The 24,144-nt window shown below is 38.6% G+C and overlaps 1 pseudogene; it reads left to right on the forward strand.

Moving 5' to 3' along the window:
• Window positions 1-879: 879 nt before the first annotated feature.
• LOC140860956 (uncharacterized) overlaps window positions 880-24,144 on the forward strand; it is a 47,037-nt pseudogene continuing 23,772 nt past the window's right edge.

Raw genomic sequence — 24,144 nt, forward strand, 5'->3', positions numbered from 1 at the left:
CCAATCAACAACCTTTATGCATTACATTTCCTACATTAGAAAATAATTCTACATTTGAGCTTAAGTCTGGACCTGCTTTTCATGGTCTTGCAGGTGAGGAACCGAATAAACACTTAATGGAATTCCACGTGGTGTGCACGAGTATGAAACCCCATGGAGTGACAGAAGAGCAGATTCAGCTGAGGGTCTTTCCTTTCTCTTTGAAGAGTGCTGCTAAGGATTGGCTATATTACCTACCCTCTAGTTCTATCACAACTTGGACGGAGATGAAAAGAATCTTCCTGGAGAAGTATTTCCCAGCCTCTAGAGCTGCGAACATCCGGAAGGAAATCTATGGAATTAAGCAATACTCAGGGGAATCACTGCATGAATATTGGGAGCGGTTCAAGAAGCTTTGTGCTAGCTGTCCGCAACACCAGATAAGTGAAAATCAGTTAATTCAATTATTCTATGAAGGTTTGTTACCTCATGACAGGAGTATGATAGATGCGGCAAGTGGAGGTGTTTTCATGGATAAAACACCGGTACAAGCGAGGAACTTAATTGAGAACATGGCTGCCAATTCTCAACAATTTGGCACCATCAGGAATGAGCACGTACAAAAGAAGAACTCCGAGGTAAATGTCTCTTCCCTTGAGCAACAATTAATTGAATTGACGACTCTTGTGCATCAAATGGCTGTAGGGAATGGACAATCTGCAAAAGCATGTGGGATTTGTGCTGCCATGGGACACGCTACTGATATGTGTCCCACGCTCCATGAATAATTGGTTGAACAGGTCAATGCTACTGGAGGACTTCCTGGACCACCACAACAAAAATATGATCCATATTCCAACACATACAATCCTGGTTGGAAGGATCATCCCAATTTGAGATATGGGAACCCTCAAGCAAATCAATCAGGACCTCAAGCATAGCCGCACAATCAAACATATAGGCCACCATATCCTCTGCAGCAAAAGCATCCTCAAATTCCAAACCCAGGTGAGTTTCTTGAAAATATTGTTAAGGATCTTGCTACTAACACTGTGGCCTTTCAACAGGAAACCAAAACAAGCATTCAAAACTTGAACACCCAGATGGGACAGCTCGCCACCGCCATCAATAAGCTAGAAGCACAGCATTCTAATACTTTACCATCTCAAGCAATTCCAAACCCAAGAGAAAACTCAAGTGCAATCACTCTAAGGAATGGGAAGGAGCTGAAGATCAAGGAGAAAGAAGTGGAGACCTCATCCAAGGAGAAGCCACAAGAAGAACCGAAGGCGATTGATGGAGAAGAAACCAAGGAAGAAGCGCCAAGAGGTAAGTTTCCTCCACTTTCTGAATATAAGCTTGTTGCCTCTTTTCCCTTAGCACTTAAAGAATCTAGAAAAGATGAAGGGATAAAGGATCTTTATGAAACTTTTCGTAGATGTGAGGTGAATATTCCGTTGTTAGATGTTATTAAGCAGGTACCTCGATACGTGAAGTTCTTGAAAGAATTGTGCACAGAAAAGAGGAAACAGACATTAAAGGGTTGTCAAAAAGTGGAGCTTGGTGAGAACGTATCTGCTGTGATCCAACAAAAATTGCCCGCAAAATGCAAGGATCCAGGTATGTTTTCTATCCCATGCACTATAGGAAATGTTAGACTTGAGAAGGCTGTGTTAGATCTAGGAGCATCAATCAATGTCATGCCTTATTCTATCTATGCATCCTTGAAACTTGGTCCATTGAACAAAACTGGAATTGTTATTCAGTTAGCAGATAGGTCTAATGCATACCCTAGGGGAGTAGTAGAAGATGTGCTAGTGCAAGTAAATGAATTGGTATTTCCTGCGGATTTTTATGTGCTAGACATGGAAAACGGTGATCATAATAGTCCTATTTTGTTAGGGAGACCTGTAGTGACCCTTACCTGGATCACCTACTAAACAGAACTTAGGCATGCAAATAACTTAATAAATAGATATTAGAATAAACTGCGAAAACATTACTAAAATTACAATCCCAAGGCAAGAAATCTGTAAATATCCAAAATAAATTATACAACCAAATCGAAAGCTGTATCAACCCAAAACAACAGAAATAAACCTAGACGAAGCTCCAGCTAGCCAACCACTGTCTAGCCCCTCTTGGAACCACCCGCCTCGTCCAATCGCAAACCTGCCCCATGGAATAGGGTGTCCAGAAACACAGAGTATGAGACGTGAGCATAAAACGCTCAGCACGAGAGTATGAGTATACATGCATGCAAAGTGAACTCCCTATAAACTCGAGGTCAAGGATCAGATAACAGAGACAGACCGGGCCCTGGTATATAGAACGCTGTGCCGTCTCTTCAGGAGGTGGCTCCCATACCATAATACAAGTGGATATGCCGGACCCAAATCGATGGAAATCCAACCACTAACAGGATAGGGAAAAACCCTACTAACAGACATCTCGAAGGAGATAGCTCAGTATGCAAATGAATGCAGCATAAATCAATGACATATAATGTGAGGACCTCGATTCTAATCAATTAATCTCAAATAGTAAAACAATCATTGATAAATAAATGAGCCAATTTTTTTTTTTTTTAAATCAAGAACAGTGCCTCGCTCGAGCGGTAGAAAAATATTCGGCTCGAGCGAGATCATCTCAGGCTCAACCATAAAAATCAATTTAACTCGTTCTTCGACATACATCATGTAACACCCGGTATTTTTAAATACGTAAATCCGCATGCATAATTAGGATATTTAATTATTTAAATTTTATATTTATGGGTTAAATAATTATGTGAATTATTTATGCATGATTTAATTTATTTTCAAGCATTTAACCCATAATTAGTGATTTTTATGATTTATGGCATTTTAATTATTTGATCGCGTAGACGGGACCGTGGACGGACGAGATAACAACTTTCTACCCAAATTATTTTATGAGTCTTTTAGGAGCCCAAAAATATTATTTTGAGATTTATTTCCTCAAAATTTTTAGTATTTAATTTTATATAATTTTAGGAGTCCATTTTTATCCAAATTTAGCCATTTTAATGACTTTTAATTATTTTTAAAATTCCCTTAATTTGTAATTTCGGGATTTTTATGTCTTTAATTTAAGTTATTAGATTTTAACTTTTATTTGGAGTTTTAAAACTTTATATTTTATATTTAAAACTTTTAATTTCCTAAAAACCTATTAAATTAAAAACCTAGACTAAGTCTAACCCTAAACCCCACACACTCACACCTCCCTTCACCATTAGCCTCCCCACTCCACCTCCTCCATCTTCATCTTCTTCATCTAGCAATCCTCAAGAATTCATAGCTCGTTTTTGAAGGTCCGAAGCTCGTCGTCGTCCCGTCGTCCCGGAAACGTTCTACGCAACTCGATCTTTGATTCATCGGTGAAAGGCATGTTTTCTTTCTCCATTTTTCGTTCCCTATCAGTGATTAATAGTGTGCGTGTGTATGCATCAAATTTATTCAAGAAATTTTCAGAAAAACGTTTGCTTTTGGATGTTTGCACCTTGTTCATGTGTTATTTTCATCATGCTCACGTTTTGCTATGGTGTGTGCACGGCTGCTGGTCAGGAGACGCATGGGGGGGTTCCTTAGGGTCCCTAGGATGGGTTTGGTTGGATGGTTAAGGCTGGAAGAGGGCTGGAGTCGAGCTACATCAGATCAAGGGTCCAAGGGTTCGCAGCTTAGGGTTTGGGAGAAAAGGGGTCGGCTGGTGCATGCAGGGCCGAGAACCAGCCAACCCATGGCCAGGTTAGGACCGGCAGGACCTTGGGAAGGTCCTGCTGGCGGCGGTCCGGCCAGTGGTGGCCGGAGTGGTGCGACAGCAGCCCTTGAAGGGCTGCTGCACGCAGCCGAGAGGATTTGAGAGAGGGGGGGGATCGGGTTGGGCTGGGTTCTGGGCCTGGGTCGGGTCTGGGTGTACTGGGTCGGGTCAGTAGGTTAGTGGGTCGGGTTAAGTTTGTCCGGGTCCGGGTTTGGTGGGCCGGGCTCGAGTCTTTTTAATTTTAAAATATTTTAGGAATTAATTGGTTTTTGGGCCAATTAATTAGAAATAAAATTATTTGGACTCCCAAATAATTTTATTTGGGCTTTTAAAATTTTAATTAAGTTAGTCCATTAATTTTATGGGCTTTTGAGCCCATGAAAGTTATTGGGCCAGTCTTTGGGCTTTTGGGCCCATTGGGCCAGTTTAAGTTGTTATTGGGCTTAGAATGTTTTAAATGGGCTTTAATTATTTAATTGGGCTTAGAATAATTTTTATTGGGCTTAAGTATGTTATTGGGCCAGTCTCAGTGTTAATGGGCCAGATTTAAGTAAATGGGCTTGAGTGTTAGGGCCAACAGTCCAGGACGATCCATGAGAAAATTGCATGTGTCCTGATTATATATTTAATTATTTTATGCATTAAGTTATTTTAATATTTATATGTTAGTAAGAAATTTAAATTAAATATATATGAAGGACACACATTTTAATTAAGTACATGCATTCATGAAATAATTTTATGCATAATTAAATGTTTAAGGTTGAGCAATAATAATAAAAATATTTTATGTTGGAAGTTGAAGTAGTGTGACAATTTAAGGGGGATTCGTCCCCATATGTGAACTATTGAAGGGCAGTTTACTGCCAATTTAAGAGGTGATTCGTCACCGCCACGTACGTTGGTTTCCACGCTGATCAGTATTTGATGTATGATTTAAGGTTATACTACGGATACAACCATGCGATGTTAGAAAATTAATTGCTCAACAATGTTTATGTATTATGTTATTTAAGTTAAGTTATGTTATGTTATGAAATTTTCAAGCATGCTCATTCATGTATATGTATGTATTAGTATTTAATTATTTTAAATTATTTTAAACCCTTGTTATGTTAGCATGTTGGGTCTCTAGGCTCACTACACTGGTATGGTGCAGGTGAGTTCGTTGAAGATGAGGTTGTACCCACCGGAGGCGAGGATGTATGAGCGGGCATGCAGTGACCCTGTGACCGTGATAGATATCTGAGTCACATGCATGTTTTTGATTATGTCAGCACGTTACACATTTTATATTATTTTTCAGTGGTTGTGAGTTTTGAATATTTTATTGAATATTTTCAGTACATGCAAATTTTAATCATTTTATTTATGCAGCATTTTTAATTAAATGTTTGACTCAGATATTTATTTTATTTTAAAGAATGCATTTTTATTTAAGTATTTAATTGTTTATTTATTTATTTATGTATTTTAAATCTTTTTATTCTGTGCATATATGTATGGGTATATATGTACATATTTTATTTAGTAATTATAAAAAAAAAAAATTTTCGCATATTTATTTATTAATTATAGAGTTAGGGTCGTTTCAGTTGGTATCAGAGCACGGTTTTTGGAGGGGTCATTACTGCTATGCGAGCTCAGAAATCCACGCTACCGGTCTGTAAGTTTTAAGTGTTTACAGCATGATTTACTTTTAAGAATTTAAGTTAGCATTAATTTTTAAACCACTAGTTATGCATGGCGATTTACGTAAAGAAATATGTGGTGGTGCAGAATGCCTCCCAGACCGATGAACCGACGTGGGGGATCTCCATCTACACCTCCACCTCCACCTCCACCTCCGCAGAACCCTCTAGCAGCATTGGAGCAGGCCAATGCGAATATGATGGCAGGGATTACTGCTCTGTTAGAGCAGCAGGCTACTCGTCCCAGGTTGTCCCATGAGGAGGACGTTGCTGAGAGGTTCCAGAGGAAGGGACCCAAGGAGTTTGTTGGTACCACCGATCCTTTGGTGGCGGAGGGATGGATTCACTCTCTGGAGTCCATCTTTGCTTATATGGGGATCACAGACACCGACAGGGTGAACTGTGCGACGTACATGCTGAGGGGTGATGCAGCGCTCTGGTGGGAGGGTGCAGCCAGGGGAGTTCACCTTCCTACACTGACCTGGGCAGAGTTTAGGCGTATCTTCTACGCCAAGTACTTCACTGAGGATGTGCGCAGTCGCATGATCCGAGAGTTTATGAGTCTCCATCAGGGGGACAAGACAGTGGTTGAGTATGTGAGACAGTTCGAGAGGGGCTGTCACTTTGTGCCTCTGATTTCAGATAGTCCACCAGAGAAGTTGAGGCAGTTTGTGGAGGGTTTGAGGGCGGATATCAAGCATGATGTTCGCATGGCAGACGTCCTTACTTATGAGTCTGCAGTCAGTAGAGCCCTGCGTTCCGAGGAGGGTCGGAGAGAGATTCAGAGGGAGCAGCAGGGGAAGAGGCAGTTTCAGGCTGGGTATCAGCGACCATCTTCGCAGCCTCCTGCGAAGAAGCAGTTTACAGGGCCGGCTAAGGGCCCGAATCCACAGCAGAGGCCACAGCAGCAGAGGCCGCAGCAGCAGAGGGGCGGGGCCCCTAATGCCATAGCTTATCCTACTTGCCCGAAGTGCCAGAAGATGCATTCGGGACCTTGTCTATTGGGAGCAGGAGTTTGCTACCACTGTAGGGAGCCAGTGCATCAGATAGCTAACTGCCCGAGGAAGAAGAACACCGCTGGTAGGGTGTTTGTGATGCAGGCCGAGGAGGTAGATCCAGACACCTCCTTGATCACCGGTATATCTTACCCCTAACTTTTAATAATTTTCCTTTGGTTAAAATTTCGTCTTTAATATGGAATTTGTTGTTATTTGGGTTATTTAACTACATGTTAGAATAGGAAGCATGTTTTACTTGTGATTAGAATTAAGAATTTGTAGTGACACGTTGGGGAAAATTTAGTAGTGGTATGAAACTGTTGGGAATTTTCTGCGTGTAGGGAGAATTCTAGTTGAAGGCAACTCCACGTTTGCGTTACTAGATTCAGGGGCTACGCATTCGTTTATCTCCCTGGAGTTTATCAGGCGGGTAGGCATCACACCTGAGAGTAGTGACAGTGGGTATGATGTTACTATGCCGTCAGGGCAGATTATTTCTACCTCGAAGGTTATTCGAGGACTGGAGTTAGAGCTGCAGGGACACTCCATTCGAGCAGATGTAGTAGTTTTGCCATTGAGTGGATTCGATTTGATTTTGGGCATGGATTGGTTGGCAGTCAATGGAGCTTCGATTGATTTTCGTCGGAGATCAGTGTCAGTGAGACCTACAGTAGGCGACCCGTTCACTTTTCATGCATCTCAGAGCAGTGATATGCCTCAGGTGATATCTCATATTCAGGCGAGGAAGTTGTTGAGACGGGGTTGCCAGAGGTTTCTAGCGAGTATTGTCACGACTTCAGAGCCATCTAGCAGATCATTATCAGAGATAGAGGTGGTTCGTGACTTTCCGGATGTCTTTCCGGAGGATGTTGCCGGAATTCCACCAGTGAGAGAGGTGGAGTTCAGCATCGACTTAGTGCCAGACACCGTGCCTATCTCTAAGGCACCGTACAGACTTGCTCCTACCAAGATAAAAGAGTTGAAGGAGCAGATTCAGGAGTTGTTAGAGAAAGGCTTTGTTCGTCCTAGCTTTTCTCCGTGGGGGAGCTCCGGTGTTATTTGTGAAGAAGAAGGATGGCAGTATGAGACTGTGCATCGATTACCGGGAGCTCAACAGGGTCACAGTGAAGAACAAGTATCCATTGCCGAGGATAGAGGATTTATTTGACCAGTTGCAGGGAGCTTCGGTGTTCTCCAAGATCGACCTGCGATCTGGTTATCATCAGTTGCGTGTTAGAGATGCAGATGTGTCCAAGACTGCTTTCAGGACACGATATGGGCATTACGAGTTCTTAGTGATGCCATTTGGGATGACCAATGCTCCAGCGGTTTTCATGGATCTCATGAACCGAGTCTTTCAGCCGTATTTAGATCAGTTCATCATAGTCTTTATTGATGATATTTTGATCTATTCTAGGAGCATCGAGGAGCATAGACAGCATCTTTAGACAGCCTTGCAGACTTTGAGGGAGCATAGGTTGTATGCCAAGTTCAGCAAGTGCGAGTTTTGGCTTGAGCAGGTGGCATTTCTTGGCCACATTATTTCGAGAGATGGGATTGCAGTTGATCAGTCTAAGGTTGAGGCAGTGCAGAATTGGGGTATTCCGAAGAATGCTTCAGAGATTCGCAGTTTCTTGGGTTTGGCAGGATATTATAGGAAGTTCATCAAGGGTTTTTCCTCTATTGCAGTACCCTTGACTTCCTTGACCAAGAAGAATGCGAAGTTTATCTGGAGTTCAGACTGTCAGAGGAGCTTCGATCAGCTGAAGGAAGCACTCACTACTGCACCAGTGTTAGCGATGACAGTACCACACAAGGAGTTAGTGGTGTACACCGACACGTCTAAACTAGGTTTAGGCGCAGTGCTTATGCAGTGTGGTAAGGTTATTGCGTATGCGTTGAGGCAGCTGAAGATTCACGAGCAGAATTATCCGACGCATGACTTGGAGTTAGCAGCAGTGGTTTTCGCTTTGAAAATCTGGAGGCACTATCTGTATGGCGAGAAGTGCAAGATTTTCACAGACCACAAGAGTCTCAAGTACTTCTTCACACAGAAGGAGTTGAACATGAGACAGCGCAGATGGTTGGAGTTGGTGAAGGACTATGACTGTGACATTAGCTACCATCCACGTAAAGCTAATGTAGTGGCCGATGCTTTGAGTCGGAAGTCATCAGTGGTATCATGTTTGACCGTACAGTTACCACTACAGAGCGAGATTCAGAGATTTGGCTTGGAGTGTTATCCGAGTGGCCATGCACCGAGCTTGTCAGTGTTGACGGTGCAGCCAGTTCTGCGAGATCGGATTAGGGAAGGACAGTCTACTGATGAGGAGTTGCAGCGATGGAGACAGAGAGATGAGGCTAGAGGTAATCTCTTGTATACAGTGGAGAATGGTATCGTTCAGTACCGTGGGAGGATGTGGGTACCGAACGTCGATAAGTTGAGAGCTGAGATTTTAGCAGAGGCTCACACATCTCCGTACTCCATTCACCCCGGAAGTACGAAGATGTACAAAGATTTGCAGCTATTGTATTGGTGGCCCGGGATGAAGAGTGACATCGGGAGAGTGGTGTCAGAGTGCTTGACTTGTCAGCAAGTCAAGGCAGAGCATCAGCGTCCAGCAGGACTTCTTAGACCTCTTCCTATTCCGAAATGGAAATAGGAGAATATTACGATGGACTTTGTGGTTGGCTTACCGAGGAGTGCCAGAGGTTGTACAGCGATTTGGGTGATTGTGGATAGACTCACCAAGTCAGCTCATTTCTTGCCGGTGAGGACTACTTATACTTTGACACAGTATGCAGAGCTTTACATCAGAGAGATTGTTAGACTGCATGGCATACCAGTGTCTATTGTGTCAGACAGAGATCCGAGATTCACATCTGCGTTTTGGAAGAGTCTGCACACAGCTTTGGGGACGAGGCTTTTGTTCAGTACAGAATTTCATCCCCAGATAGATGGTCAGTCTGAGAGAGTGATCCAGGTTCTCGAGGATCTTCTGAGAGCTTGTGTCATTGATGTTCGGGGCTCTTGGGAGACTAGACTGCCATTAGTGGAGTCTACCTATAACAACAGTTTTCAGTCGTCTATAAGTATGGCTCCTTATGCAGCATTGTATGGGAGGAGATGTAGATCTCCTGTGCATTGGGATGAGGTTGGTGAGTGGATTTTGCTGGGTCCTGAGATTGTGCAGCAGACAGCTGACATAGTGACTCAGATTCGAGATCGGATGAGGACAGCTCAGAGTCGGCAGAAGAGTTATGCAGATGCCAGACGACGAGATTTGGAGTTCGCTGTAGGTGATCACGTATTCCTGAAGGTGTCACCTATGAAGGGAGTAGTGCGTTTTGGCCGGAGAGGCAAGCTTAATCCGAGGTATATAGGGCCCTTCGAGATCTTGGAGAGAGTTGGCACGTTGGCCTACCGTTTAGCTCTACCACCGGGGCTAGCGGCAGTGCACAACATTTTCCATGTATCCATGCTTCGGAGATATTTCTCCAACCCGTCGCATGTGTTGGATTTCGAGCCCTTACAGTTGCCACCAGATCTAGTGTATGAGGAGAGGCCAGTGCGGATCTAGGCTAGGGAGGAGCGGAGGCTTAGGACGCGGGTCATACCGATGGTCAGAGTCCAGTGGCTGAATCACTCGGAGGAGGAAGCTACTTGGGAGACCGAGGCAGACATGAGGACTCGCTACCCGGAGTTGTTCGGGTAAGTACTTTAATTTTGAGGACGAAATTCAATTTAAGGGGGGGGGGGAGAATTGTAACACCCGGTATTTTTAAATACGTAAATCCGCATGCATAATTAGGATATTTAATTATTTAAATTTTAGATTTATGGGTTAAATAATTATGTGAATTATTTATGCATGATTTAATTTATTTTCAAGCATTTAACCCATAATTAGTGATTTTTATGATTTATGGCATTTTAATTATTTGATCGCGTAGACGGGACCGTGGACGGACGAGATGACAACTTTCTACCCAAATTATTTTATGAGTCTTTTAGGAGCCCAAAAATATTATTTTGAGATTTATTTCCTCAAAATTTTTAGTATTTAATTTTATATAATTTTAGGAGTCCATTTTTATCCAAATTTAGCCATTTTAATGACTTTTAATTATTTTTAAAATTCCCTTAATTTGTAATTTCGGGATTTTTATGTCTTTAATTTAAGTTATTAGATTTTAACTTTTATTTGGAGTTTTAAAACTTTATATTTTATATTTAAAACTTTTAATTTCCTAAAAACCTATTAAATTAAAAACCTAGACTAAGTCTAACCCTAAACCCCACACACTCACGCCTCCCTTCACCATTAGCCGCCCCACTCCACCTCCTCCATCTTCATCTTCTTCATCTAGCAATCCTCAAGAATTCATAGCTCGTTTTTGAAGGTCCGAAGCTCGTCGTCGTCCCGTCGTCCCGGAAACATTCTACGCAACTCGATCTTTGATTCATCGGTGAAAGGCATGTTTTCTTTCTCCATTTTTCGTTCCCTATCAGTGATTAATAGTGTGCGTGTGTATGCATCAAATTTATTCAAGAAATTTTCAGAAAAACGTTTGCTTTTGGATGTTTGCACCTTGTTCATGTGTTATTTTCATCATGCTCACGTTTTGCTATGGTGTGTGCACGGCTGCTGGTCAGGAGACGCATGGGGGGGTTCCTTAGGGTCCCTAGGATGGGTTTGGTTGGATGGTTAAGGCTGGAAGAGGGCTGGAGTCGAGCTACATCAGATCAAGGGTCCAAGGGTTCGCAGCTTAGGGTTTGGGAGAAAAGGGGTCGGCTGTTGCATGCAGGGCCGAGAACCAGCCAACCCATGGCTAGGTTAGGACCGGAAGGACCTTGGGAAGGTCCTGCCGGCGGCGGTCCGGCCAGTGGTGGCCGGACTGGTGCGGAGGGCTGCTGCACGTAGCCGAGAGGATTTGAGAGGGGGGGGGGATCGGGTTGGGCTGGGTTCTGGGCCTGGGTCGGGTCTGGGTGTCCTGGGTTGGGTCAGTAGGTTAGTGGGTCGGGTTAAGTTGGTTCGGGTCCGGGTTTGGTGGGCCGGGCTCGAGTCTTTTTAATTTTAAAATATTTTAGGAATTAATTGGTTTTTGGGCCAATTAATTAGAAATAAAATTATTTGGACTCCCAAATAATTTTATTTGGGCTTTTAAAATTTTAATTAAGTTAGTCCATTAATTTTATGGGCTTTTGAGCCCATGAAAGTTATTGGGCCAGTCTTTGGGCTTTTGGGCACATTGGGCCAGTTTAAGTTGTTATTGGGCTTAGAATGTTTTAAATGGGCTTTAATTATTTAATTGGGCTAAGAATAATTTTTATTGGGCTTAAGTATGTTATTGGGCCAGTCTCAGTGTTAATGGGCCAGATTTAAGTAAATGGGCTTGAGTGTTAGGGCCAGCAGTCCAGGACCATCCATGAGAAAATTGCATGTGTCCTGATTATATATTTAATAATTTTTATGCATTAAGTTATTTTAATATTTATATGTTAGTAAGAAATTTAAATTAAATATATATGAAGGACACACATTTTAATTAAGTACATGCATTCATGAAATAATTTTATGCATAATTAAATGTTTAAGGTTGAGCAATAATAATAAAAATATTTTATGTTGGAAGTTGAAGTAGTGTGACAATTTAAGGGGGATTCGTCCCCATATATGAACTATTGAAGGGCAGTTTACTGCCAATTTAAGAGGTGATTCGTCACCGCCACGTACGTTGGTTTCCACGCTGATCAGTATTTGATGTATGATTTAAGGTTACACTACGGATACAACCATGCGATGTTAGAAAATTAATTGCTCAACAATGTTTATGTATTATGTTATTTAAGTTAAGTTATGTTATGTTATAAAAATTTTCAAGCATGCTCATTCTTGTATATGTATGTATTAGTATTTAATTGTTTTAAATTATTTTAAACCCTTGTTATGTTAGCATGTTGGGTCTCTAGGCTCACTACACTGGTATGGTGCAGGTGAGTTCGTTGAGGATGAGGTTGTACCCACCGGAGGCCAGGATGTATGAGCGGGCATGCAGTGACCCCGTGACCGTGATAGATATCTGAGTCACATGCATGTTTTTGGTTATGTCAGCACGTTACACATTTTATATTATTTTTCAGTGGTTGTGAGTTTTGAATATTTTATTGAATATTGTCAGTACATGCAAATTTTAATCATTTTATTTATGCATCATTTTTAATTAAATGTTTGACTCAGATATTTATTTTATTTTAAAGAATGCATTTTTATTTAAGTATTTAATTGTTTATTTATTTATTTATGTATTTTAAATCTTTTTATTATGTGCATATATGTATGGGTATATATGTACATATTTTATTTAGTAATTATATATAAAAAAAATTTCCACATATTTATTTATTAATTATAGAGTTAGGGTCGTTTCACATCAATTCTAAGAATAATCGGGGCATAAAAATACATGCAGTATTATAAATAAAAAATAAAAGCATGCTTCAATAAATAACCGAGTTCTAAAAGTTATTCGACTCTAAATCGACGCCTCACATCTATCATTCGATCTCAAGCTAACCACGTCGACTCTGACTAGCTCCTGCCCCACCTGTTGTCAAGTACACATACAAAACAAGACAACAGCCGGATAACTCCGATGAGAATAAAATCCCAGTAAAAGCGACGTAACATGTAATATCAAGTAAGTATATTAAAATCATAATATACATTCAAATTCTTCAATGGAAATGCCAATGAAATGCATGTGTTTAAAAATCGGGATTATCAAATCAGATAATCAAGGGAATATCGGACAATCGGTTGGGATCCCGAGGTCAAGATCATGCAACTAACCCACCTACGCTCCCGCTCGAGGTGGTGCTACGCGTCTCAAACCTCTAGACTTTGGTGCAACTATAGGAGTATGCTGACACTAGGGGAACTCAACATCCCAGGCCACTCGATATAGCTCCCAAACGTCTAATTCGAATCTGGGCAACTCAGCCCTCTAAAAATTTAAGAAATTTGGCTCAAGATGATTGCATATGAATCAAATGCAATTTAATCGAATCGAAAATAATAAATCTGTATATTCAGACATCAATGTATCGAAGATGTCAACACATTCAACTCGTATATTCAAACTCATGAATATAATATCGAAAATCATTGAAGTAATTCAAATAAGAAATCTCATGCTTTTCAAATCAAATATATAAATCACTTACTTCAAACAATTTCATATAGACAAACTCATGTCTTTCAAGTAATATTGAAAATCAATTAAATCATTCAAATTCACATTCAATATCAAATAATCAAATAAACATGCAAGTATGTGATTTTAATCGGGAACTCGAAAATCTCAAACTCGCTCGAGTATTAATTCCCTTAGAAATCGACATCAGCTCATACCTCAATTTTTCAAGTCTGGAAAAGTCCAATCCCTAAACTGCTGATCTCTGCCTTAAAATATCCTCGACTGGCTTCCAATCTGCGAAAAATCACATAATATACAAAAGCCAACCATAGTCAACTTTGGTCAAACTTTGACCAATAATTCGTCAACTTTATCGCGTTCTCACCACTTCACTGGTTTGAATCTCGACTCGAAACTTGGATATTTGGATCTATCACGTCGAGACGATCAAAAATGGTTAACTCGCCGGAGGTCGCCGGAAAATCGGAGAAGACGGCGGCGACGCGGTGGCGTCTTACGGCGATGTCAAAACTGCTCCAAAAATTATGAAATTTGGCAGGCTTGTCAAGTTCGACGAGACAATTCCAACCATATAAGCCACGACCGGAACAAAGCTCCGACGCGGCCGGGATCGGAGAAAAACGAGCCGACTCCGACAAAGTTTATAAGCTTCGATTTGCTCGATTCCTTCACCACAAATGCTACAATAAGCTTGGGAAATGTTCTTCACAACTCAAATAATCGATTACTAGCTTTAAAACCAACAAAAACGAGCTTGAATCGCGAAAATCATACCGAGGATGACGATGAACAGTACTCGCGCAGATCCCGTCTGTTCTTCATCAATTTCCCGGCAATCCAACCGTCGGATCGTCAATTATTTACACCAATAGCTTTGTCTTGATGTTGGCTACAAAGTGACCGATCGGATCTTTGATCGGAGCTCCGGTGAACAGTCGGCGATGGAAAATGTGGGACTGCTACAGTGAATAAGAAAATTGGGGAAAATTCAAAACTCTGTGATTGCTTTTATGATGCCCATCGCGCGTTGTTTTCTATTTATAGTAACCCGATAATTTCCTGATCCGGACCAATTTATTAGATACTCAAATGGTAAAATTAATCTCCAATATGATATTTTTCTGATACACACACCCAACATCAATTAATACCATTTCTGAAATTATTGACTTTGACCAGTCAATTGGACTCAAAATTTTCCCAATTAAATACTAAATCCAATTTAGACTCTGACCAGTCCACTCGGTCAAATATTCTTCCAAATTAAGTTATTTGGCATAAATAATTATTTTTATTTCAATATCTCAATAATTTATCTCAAAATGCCAAATATTGGAGATCTCTAAAAAATAATCAAACTCATTGATTAAATGACACGTGTATTTGTAAATATACTCTATAATCTCATTAGCAATAATAATTATTTCGTCAACTCAATAATTGTTTCAATTGCTAATTAATTCGGTAAATATATTTTGGGGCGTTACAATTCTCCCCCTCTAAGAATTGATTTCGTCCTCGAAATCGCATGCAATCCGAGCACATCAGATAGAGATCCGAAAGAATCTGTACTCAATCTTATTGCAATAAAGAGATTCAGATTATATATCTCAAATCTTGTTCTAGCTTTCAAATGACTTCTTCGATTCTTATATAAGTCATCATACTGAAACAACTAGAATGAAATTGTTCTAGAACTACTCCTCTTTTTGGTACTCACTCTGTATCTGTCATCGGTTATCGATCAATAAAAGTAGTTCAAAGTTTCATTCAAATCCGTCTCATCTCTCTAAAGTACAAAGGAACGAATCTTGTTCCCTTATTAAAGTCTGAATCAAGACTTACAATTCTGACACATCTGTCTCGCACTGTTCTAATTCTATTCGGAATCATAATCACTTTCTTTGACATCTATGACAATATCAGGTCAAATTTGACTCTTCAGCTGATGTACTCTAGAACATCATTCTCGAAATAAGAAAAATTCGTAGTACTCATCGTACATCGCTTCGAAAAGAGTCATCTCTAAACTCTTTTGATAATAGTTTAAATCGTAACATTCAATCAAAGTCATGAATCTGGCCAACTAGTGCCAAAATCTAGCACTACGGCTCGTAGAATATCCTCTCAAAAGGTCTGAATAGTCTGCTCTAGATGTCTGTCGGCTGATAAGGAATCAACCAAGAATTCTTCGAAATCCTCTAACAAGTCAACAATTCAATCTTCAATCAATCAATCTCAATCTAAACCCAATACAAAGTTTAGAATTCAACGGAAACTTATGTCAATCACACAGTTTCTAACATCTCAAACTCCTCTACTGAGTCAATCTCAACCAAGTCGACATTCATCCAATGTCTTAAAATCAAATTTGATCAATCAACAATTCGCACAATCCCAAAATTCAATATCAAAAAGTTCTTTCTTCGCTGTCATTTCATAGGATCACTCAATCATCCGCAATCATGGGACAATCAAAATCAAAAGTTCAAAAATTCTCATCGAAGTCTTCCAACATCAATCAATTAATTAATCAAATAGGCCAAAAGTCAATGCCAAAATATCTCATCTGATCAAAAATCGAAAACAACATCGGATTAATCTCATCAATTGAAAGAACAAAACTTTGGTATACATCTGTCTGCTCTGGAACTTATTCGGTACCAGTTTCGCTAATTCAAGCTTCTTCTTCTTCTTCTTCTTATTTTCTCTTTCTGTTCCCAAGTGTAGTAATTCATGCAATCAAAATAGAATGCTAAAAAATTGAGATCAAACATCTCTACTAACACTGAGACTCCAATCTTAATTCTGAATTCAAAATTCTGCTCTTAATCCAAGAAGGGAAAAATTTACCGCAAAATCCATAGATTCCCAAAACAATCATCACAAAAACCAACGATTCATAAGATAATTCTGTTACCACTGTTTCATCGAGTGAATCCTATCAATTCTTCTTAATCATCTGAAATATTCTTAAACCCTAATTCAAATCCACTGCAAATTTGTTTCAAAATTTCACCCAACATACAAAAAATCAAACTATCTTTGGACTTAATCGTTATCTGGATCGGTCAACCACGAAATTCAGATAGTGGTATCAATCTCTATTAGTTACGAGCCAACAAAATCGTATATACTGAAGATATACCTCAAATCATCATTGAATCTCAGAGTCAGAATCAAATTAATATCACGAAAATCGCTCAAATCATTATTATCAAATCGAGTGAATTTCGAACAACAATCATTGCTAAGTGAAAACAACTCATTTGCATTTTTCAATTAAGGGAGAGTGAATCAAATCAGGGCTCCATGAACAAGGAATGCGAGCCAATCTATCAATAATAATAAAATCACGTGATCACCCGTCAACGGGTACGACATCATGCCCAATAACAAGACAAACCAAAATCATGGTTGTCAACGTGGCCTCACTCACGAGGAATCCGCACGCAGTCACCGATTAGGACTCATTCCTAAGGCATATTCGAATGTCCCAATCAAAGAAATCTAGATCACTCAAGAATCAAATAATCGAAACTCTCCCGAATCAATATCAATATCCAGAAAGAAAATTCAAGTTCTCAAGAATTACGAATTTTGGAAATTCAAACTCGGAATTTCAATCGATGCCGAATGGCAATAATTATCGAAGTCAAAGTCATGCGAATCAAGGATGCATAACTAAAATAGGATTCAAAAATCTTCAGATTAATCGAAGGAAGGCTCAACTGTAACTGAATTCGGTGTCAACCTCTTATTCTATCGAAAAAAATTTCTTCCCAACAATTCTCAAATTCATCTCTTTCCAAAATATCAATCACAATAACTCCTCAACCACTTCAATACTAGAAATTCATATAATTTCCCTTAAGACCCAATAAAAGTATCATTCTCGAAAGAACAATATTGGATACATCAATAAAATCTCAATATCATCGATTGAGATCTAATAGAATTCTCAAAATATTCAATTAATCCTAATCATCCCAAAAGTTTAGCATAAGAGTGCTGATATTCTTACATTCAAAAATAACTTTCAAAAATATCGCAAAATTAGATCAATTCCCAATAATTCAATCTATTATCAAAATCTAATCAGAATAGATCCAAACAATCGGATACAATCTGTTCATTCATATATCAATCTCATAATGCTATAAACATAAACATCAACTCAAAAGACATAATCAACAAATGTCCTTACTGAGTACATCTAGATCTTAATTCACTTCTACTCAATCTCTTGATATCAAACAAAATTCAAGCTTGTCATCTCTGATAAATCGAATCATCTACTCAGAATGGGCATTTTCAAACATCTAGCTTTGATCTCAGAGTATTACACAACACTCTCTCAAAACGTACACCACATTCTTCACATCGACAAGTCAAGATCAATAGAATTTTTACCTCGAGGATTCTTACCATTCCAATACAATCGCTGCTCAAATCTGATCTCATTCTGAAATTCTAAAATTCTTAATATCGGAGTTCTATCTCTGTTCCGTATTGAGGTTCATCTGATACGAATCAATTCAATCATCGCTAAGAATTAAAATATCAACTCTTACCTTGATCAATCTAAGCCACAATAAACTTCGAGGGGTTTTTAATTTAATATCCTCAAGAATAGATATCATATAATCATATTCTAGATCATCTCATTTTTCATCAATACTGATTTTCAGTTTCGAGAGCATAAAATTCTTTGCTCAACAGGAAGATACAATAATCATGACAAAGACATAACAATTCAGAATGTCATAAATAAAATCTCCTGTAATCTAATCCTGCTCAACAATTCATAAACCTCAACTTCTTATCATAATCCCAATCCTCCGGAGCAAGCAGTATTTCGTCACAAATCAAATCTAATTTGCTAGCTATCTCAACCATATCGGCTTCACAATTATTATCTCAAATAATCACGTAAGCACAAATCTTGAAATATCAAAATAATCAACTCAGTTTCGATCATCCTCTAATCATCATACTCATGTAATCGCATGAGCTTACAAATTCTCATCTCGAATCAGTTCTGATACTTTTTCATATAATGCATGCTTAAGAAAAAAAAATCAATTCACATAATCATGTAAACATATAATTCTGAATCAGTAAAGCATGCTCGCATGTAATTCAGGTAATCAAAGACTGAAATCAATCACATGCGAAAGAAATAAATTCATGCGGACTCGATCTACCCCGCTCACTCACTTCTAAATCAATCCAAGAATCTTATCGCTCTGATACCACTTAATGTGAGGACCTCGTTTCTAATAAATTAATCTCAAATAGTAAAACAATCATCGATAAATAAATGAGCCAATTTTTTTTTTTTAAAATCAAGAACAGTGCCTCGCTCGAGCAATAGAAAAATATTCGGCTCGAGCGAGATCATCTCGGGCTCAACCATAAAAATCAATTTAACTCGTTCTTCTACATACATCAATTCTAAGAATAATCGGGGCATAAAAATACATGCAGTATTATAAATCAACAATAAAAGCATGCTTCAATAAATAACCGAGTTCTAAAAGTTATTCGACTCTAAATCGACGCCTCATGATCGGCTAAATCGGTTTGATAAAAATCTACTGGCAAGCGCACCAGGTCAAGTAATAGTAAAGTGGACTGAGAGTCCAAGTATCGATCCCACAGGAACTGCAGTCAATTCTCAAGAATTAATTATTTTACTTAATCTAGACAAAATAATAGAAGGATTTTGAATTAAATAAAATAAGAATATAAAATAAAAACTGATTAAGAAATAAGAATAAAAATAACTGAAGATAAAAATAATCAAGACAAAGACAACCAAGACACACGTAGGTACCGAACAAATTTTGTAACATGTAGTCGATTCAGGACTCAGATTTAATCTTAATTCACGGGAATTCTCCTAATTTGTTCAAAGGAATATTTCTAGAACAATCAAACCTATTCAAATATTGATGAACTAATCTTTCGTAATTCTAATCAAATTTGAATGCATTAAATATTTGTGAAAATTCAGTTTACACCTAAACCGCACACTGAAACCGAATTCTATTTCTAGTCGGTTTTACAATATGTTAATTATCAGAGTGATCAAAATCAAAACCTCATCTGTCGATTTGGAATTGATTAACATGCAAGCAAACAGTTAACAAGACAAATATAAATCTGACAATCAATAAAATAAAATCAACTCTAAAAAATCCCAAACAAACATCCAAGTTTTCTACATAAATTTGTTCGGCCCAATCACGCCGTCTTGGTTGAAAATAAGCTACTCAATAATTAAAAACAATAATTCAAAAATAAAAATAAAAAAAAGAAAAGAAAGAAGAAATCTTCTCTCCCAAGCCTTGTAGCCGCCTCCTCTTGCGTTGTCTGCGCTCTGGAGCTTCCAAACCCTCAAAAAGAAGTTATATCTTGTATATATATGGTCCGGAACGCCTACAAGTTAATTTCTTTCACAAAATAGGACTTTTCGGAGCACATATGACCCCCGAACATGCGCGCATGCGCGGCATAGGCCTCGCGCGTGCGCAGCACATAAAAACAGAGGCCTGTACGTCGGACTCGCGCGCGCTCGAGCTTGATTCTCGCGCGCGCGCAGTACAAAACATCTGCGCCGAGCGACAATTTTCAAAAATTCATTACTAGAGATCTAGCCGTCGGATTAAGCTGAAATTTGGACAGCAGCTTCAAAACATCTTTAAATCTAATCTGAACGGTGGAGATTGGATTTCAATGTTTCTAAAATTAAATATGATTTTTCGATCAAGGCTGCTCCGTAATTCACTCTTCAAAAATCCATTTTCCTACAAAATTAACCCAAGGAGTGAAATACACACACATGCACTAAAACACATAAAAATAATATGAATGCACACAAAATAGACTTAAAAATAACATGAAATAATGCATACAAAATGCACTTATCAACACCCTCATACTTAAACCTTGCTCGCCCTCGAGCAAGACATGAAAAAACAAAATGCAAACAAAAACATAAGTAAGGATGATTCATGAGAGTGCACAGCCTCCGAGAAGTTTAATCACAAAACATAAAACACAGACATGCTCTCAACTTTTCATAATACACCTTCGGTTTAACGTGAACGTGTGTGTGTGAAATGTATTCCAGTTTCATACAACTTAGACCGAATTCATCTCAAAACTGCTTAGCGACCTATGACAAATTAGTGCAAGTTTCACTCTTCAAGTGCCCATTCCTTCCAACGACCTCTACACTAAACCCACCTCCCTTGAGATAATGAATTACACACCTCCGGATTTTTCACCCGGTATTGCATTAGCCCCAATAATTACCCGTTGACTTAGCTATAACTGGCTAGGATACGAAAAATCATTCTATTTTTTCTTTCTAATCCCCTCGCCTATAGCCCGGATGGAGCATCAATCCCATTGAATCCGCATACTTAGCCTTAAATTTAATTTTTTTTTTTAGGATTTTAATCCTTTCAAGGCCCGGATGGAATTGTATATAAATTTTTTTTCTCTAGGTGCGCCCAAGATCATAAGTGTAAACTAGAGCCTCATCAAAATTCATAGTACACAATCAAGATTCACAAACCACCTATTGCCGTGCAATGGTCAAACAGATAGAAACTTCATCAAATCTTTCGCTACAATTCACTGGTCTAACATTAGTGCTTAAAAATATTCACGGTTCAACCTACAGTTTCTCATGTCCAGTCAAGAGCATTCATTTTTCAAAAATCCATTTTTTTCAAATAAACTTCATCATCATTGACTATCATGACTCATCCTACCCATGCAGGACAACACAAACAACAACAAAAATACACTATATGCAAACAGACATGAAACAAACTTTATGCAACACAAACACAAAACATAATGAAATAAACTAGTCTACCCCCCTCTACTTATCCAAAGCATTGCCCTCAATGCTTCAGACAATGAACAGAATTCAAAACGAACAAAAACACAATGAAAACAGAAATAACACTCCCCTGGTTTTCATTTCATTCTCTTCCTTCTTGACGGCATCAGCTGGGACAGTAGCATCAGTCTAGATATATCGGTAGACATGACCAACTGGCATGGGAAAGAAAACTTGACCGGCTAAATCGGTTTGATAAAAATCTACTGGCAAGCGCACCAGGTCAAGTAATAGTAAAGTGGACTGAGAGTCCAAGTATCGATCCCACAGGAACTGCAGTCAATTCTCAAAAATTAATTATTTTACTTAATCTAGACAAAATAATAGAAGGATTTTGAATTAAATAAAATAAGAATATAAAATAAAAACTGATTAAGAAATAAGAATAAAAATAACTGAAGATAAAAATAATCAAGACAAAGACAACCAAGACACACGTAGGTACCGAACAAATTTTGTAACATGTAGTCGATTCAGGACTCAGATTTAATCTTAATTCACGGGAATTCTCCTAATTTGTTCAAAGGACTATTTCTAGAACAATCAAACCTATTCAAATATTGATGAACTAATCTTTCGTAATTCTAATCAAATTTGAATGCATTAAATATTTGTGAAAATTCAGTTTACACCTAAACCGCACACTGAAACCGAATTCTATTTCTAGTCGATTTTACAATATGTTAATTATCAGAGTGATCAAAATCAAAACCTCATCTGTCGATTTGGAATTGATTAACATGCAAGCAAACAGTTAATCATACTACTCACAAGACAAATATAAATCTGACAATCAATAAAATAAAATCAACTCTAAAAAATCCCAAACAAACATCCAAGTTTTCTACATAAATTTGTTCGGCCCAATCACGCCGTCTTGGTTGAAAATAAAATACTCAATAATTAAAAACAATAATTCAAAAATAAAAATAAAAAAAAGAAAAGAAAGAAGAAATCTTCTCTCCCAAGCCTTGTAGCCGCCTCCTCTTGCGTTGTCTGCGCTATGGAGCTTCCAAACCCTCAAAAAGAAGTTATATCTTGTATATATATGGTCCGGAACGCCTACAAGTTAATTTATTTCACAAAATAGGACTTTTCGGAGCACATATGACCCCCGAACATGCGCGCGCGCGCGGCATAGGCCTCGCGCGCGCGCAGCACATAAAAAAAGAGGCCTGTACGTCGGACTCGCGCGCGCGCGAGCTTGATTCTCGCGCGCGCGCAGTACAAAAAATCTGCGCCGAGCGACAATTTTCAAAAATTGATATCTCAAGATCTAGCCGTCGGATTGAGCTAAAATTTGGACAGCAGCTTCAAAACATCTTTAAATTTAATCTGAACGGTGGAGATTGGATTTAAATGTATCTAAAGTTAAATATGATTTTTCGATCAAGGCTGCTCCATAATTCACTCTTCAAAAATCCATTTTCCTACAAAATTAATCCAAGGAGTGAAATACACACACATGCACTACAACACATAAAAACACATAAAAATAATATGAATGCACACAAAATAGACATAAAAATAACATGAAATAATGCATACAAAATGCACTTATCACCTCACATCTATCATTCGATCCCAAGCTAACCACGTCGACTCTGACTAGCTCCTGCCCCACCTGTTGTCAAATACACATACAAAACAAGACAACAGCCGGATAACTCCGGTGAGAATAAAATCCCAGTAAAAGCGACGTAACATGTAATATCAAGTAAGTATATTAAAATCATAATATACATTCAAATTCTTCAATGGAAATGCTAATGAAATGCATGTGTTTAAAAATCGGGATTATCAAATCAGATAATCAAGGGAATATCGGAAAATCGGTTGGGATCCCGAGGTCAAGATCACGCAACTAACCCACCTACGCTCCCGCTCGGGGTGGTGCTACGCGTCTCAAACCTCTAGAATTTGGTGCAACTATAGGAGTATGCTGACACTGGGGGAACTCAACATCCCAGGCCACTCGATATAGCTCCCAAACGTCTAATTCGAATCTGGGCAACTCAGCCCTCTAAAAATTTAAGAAATTTGGCTCAAGATGAATGCATATGAATCAAATGCAATTTAATCGAATCGAAAATAATAAATCTGTGTATTCAGACATCAATGTATCGAAGATGTCAACACATTCAACTCGTATATTCAAACTCATGAATATAATATCGAAAATCATTGAAGTAATTCAAATAAGAAATCTCATGCTTTTCAAATCGAATATATAAATCACTTACTTTAAACAATTTCATATAGACAAACTCATGTCTTTCAAGTAATATTGAAAATCAATTAAATCATTCAAATTCACATTCAATATCAAATAATCAAATAAACATGCAAGTATGTGATTTTAATCGGGAACTCGAGAATCTCAAACTCGCTCGGGTATTCATTCCCTTAGAAATCGACATCAGCTCATACCTCAATTTTTCAAGTCTGGAAAAGTCCAATCCCTAAACTGCTGATCTCTGCCTTAAAATATCCTCGATTGGCTTCCAATCTGCGAAAAATCACATAATATACAAAAGTCAACCATAGTCAA

Source organism: Henckelia pumila, chromosome 4 (genome assembly GCF_033568475.1).
Source record: "Henckelia pumila isolate YLH828 chromosome 4, ASM3356847v2, whole genome shotgun sequence".
NCBI lineage: Eukaryota > Viridiplantae > Streptophyta > Magnoliopsida > Lamiales > Gesneriaceae > Henckelia > Henckelia pumila.